At 36.9% G+C, this 2,685-nt stretch overlaps 1 long non-coding RNA gene across 1 annotated transcript; it reads left to right on the top strand.

Annotated features, from left to right (window-relative positions):
* The first annotated feature begins 417 nt into the window (after positions 1 to 417).
* Positions 418 to 1,265, top strand: LOC132958199 (uncharacterized). The gene is made up of 4 exons (XR_009666732.1): positions 418 to 564; positions 724 to 788; positions 876 to 1,024; positions 1,118 to 1,265. It is a non-coding gene; the product is annotated as an uncharacterized LOC132958199 (long non-coding RNA).
* The last annotated feature ends 1,420 nt before the right edge of the window (positions 1,266 to 2,685 follow it).

Raw genomic sequence — 2,685 nt, 5'->3', positions numbered from 1 at the left:
ACGGAGTTGAAGCAGATCTTCCAATTACTTTCAACCAAACTACTCCAGCTGCAGACCTCCCACAGAATAGTGCTGTTGCTCAAACTCTTGTTCAAGCTGCAAATGATAACAATAACTATGATGTGAGCTTTAATTCTAATGCAGTTTCAGTAGTGGGTAAGTAAATATCACTCTGACTATTTTTTTAGGTTTTTGAATTTGACACCAGTGTTAGTTTGATGTCAACTCTGATAAAGAAATCTATTTGGTTTGAGCACAAATGATCATTAACACATTCCTTTACAATCATTTTTTATAGATGGTCCGGTTCCAGTTGCAGCTACAACTGCAGCACCAGCCACTGCAGCTCCAGCCACTGCAGCACCAGCCACTGCAGCACCTGCCACTGCAGCCCCTGCCACTGCAGCCCCTGCCACTGCAGCACCTGTCACTGCAGCTCCTGCTTCTGCATCAAATATACTTGTAAACGTGACTTTCAGATCTCTGCTCACCTCTTTTACAAATGATTTGCTGAATACATCATCCCCGGCTTTTAAGAGCAGATCTTCAATTATAACGACACAGGTTTGTCTCAAACATCAAAATCAAATCTTCCATACTCAAGAAAAGTAAAATGTATCTTATTTTCTGATCACAATGATCTTATGTCATACACAGTGAGGTGACCTTAAGTGAAATATACCATTAAAATGTTTTAAAATATCTTTGTTTTTATTTCTGCAGCTTGAACCTCTGTTTAAAAATACATTCCAATCCTCGTTCCATTCTTTAAACGTCATCGCCTTCAGGTACTTTTTCACAATGAACAAGTTACAATTTTAGAATATTATCTTGATCTTGAATCTGACAAAATATTATTTCCCCTCCCTCTGCAGAAATGGATCAATCATCACTTTTATGAGGCTTGCATTTACTAGAACATTTGTTCCTAATGCCACTCAGATTGCAGAAGTTTTGTTTAATGCATCATCAACTGTAGTTGGCTTTGACATTGAAGGAACCTCTATCACCATCAATGGCATATGTAAGCAATATTCAGTGCTGCCTGATCAAAACTATATCAATTTGCAAAACTGTTTATTCAACTAATGTGTTTTCATTTTTTCCTCATTTACAGCTTCAAGTGGAATAATTCACAAGATCAGTCTTCTCACTGCATTGTGTCTGGTACCCTTGTCATGGCTACTGTCAAACCAGAAATAGCATCAGCATTGATTTCCATTTGAATTTCAGTTACAAGATCAATGCCTTTACTAGTATGTTGATTGTGGGGGGAGAGGAGATGGGGGGGTTTGGGGGTTTATCTGTCTTCAATTTTGCCCTGATAGGACACAGTTATGACAGTGGATTACGTATATCTGTTGAAACTGAAGAGCAATATGGTCCACTGACTCATCACTAGAATTAAAAGGAAATATATAATAACCTTGTCTCTAAAGCTCTGGGATCTCAGAAAATGATTGCATTGTCTCTCAAAATGACGTGCACTTTAGTCAACTGATTGAATTCTTTCTTGGGGGCAGTCCAAGGGAAGTAGCTGGTGTGTGATCTGTGGATGTTTGTAGCTTGTAGCACTGTTCTGAGCGACATGAGACTCATGGCTACGGTGGCCCTGAAGTGCAAAACACAATGACAAATCACAAAACACATCAACAAATCAAAAAACACAACAACAAATCAAAAAACACAACAACAAATCACAAAACACAACGACAAATCAAAAAACACAACAACAAATCACAAAACACAACCACAAATCACAAAACATATCAACAAATCAAAAAACACAACAACAAATCAGAAAACACAACCACAAATCACAAAACCCAACCACAAATAAGAAAACACATCAACAAATCAAAAAACACAACAACAAATCAAAAAACACAACCACAAATCAAAAAACACAAAAACAAATCACAAAACACAACGACAAATCAAAAAACACAACAACAAATCACAAAACACAACGACAAATCACAAAAGACATCAACAAATCAAAAAACACAACAACAAATCAAAAAACACAACCACAAATCACAAAACCCAACCACAAATAAGAAAACACAACAACAAATCACAAAACACAACAACAAATCACAAAACACAACAACAAATCAAAAAACACAACAACAAATCACAAAACACAACGACAAATCAAAAAACACAACAACAAATCAAAAAACACAACGACAAATCAAAAAACACAACAACAAATCAAAAAACATAATGACATTATCTTTAACGGAAAAGGTAGGTACCTGCAGTCGACAAAGGTCGTCACTCATTGGACAAACGCAATGTCCGTCTTTTTAACCGGAAGCATTCTGCTTTCGCGAGTTGATTTCAAAACATGAGCGAAACCGGAGAATCAGACTTAGGCTGTTTTCGAAACTGCGTACCACATACTACTATCTGAATCAGTATGCAGTATATACTGTATGCTACATACTGAGTTCAACAGTAGTATGGAGTATGACTGCCAGCAGTCGGTGATTTTGCAGTATGCTTTCCCCGGTTGAACTAGTTTCCAGTCCTGGAATGTGGAAGTAAACAACAGCCCATCTGGAGGTAATTGACATAATTAAAATAAAACAAGTCTACAATCTCTCATATATTCTCGCATTTATATACAATGCCCTGGGTTGAAATATGATTGGCATGCTATCAAAATTGTAGTATACT

The sequence above is a fragment of the Labrus mixtus genome, chromosome 23 (assembly GCF_963584025.1).
Source record: "Labrus mixtus chromosome 23, fLabMix1.1, whole genome shotgun sequence".
NCBI classification, from domain to species: Eukaryota; Metazoa; Chordata; class Actinopteri; order Labriformes; family Labridae; genus Labrus; species Labrus mixtus.
The sequence above is the reverse complement of the archived record's forward strand: the minus strand, read 5'-3'. Positions and strand labels throughout refer to the sequence as shown.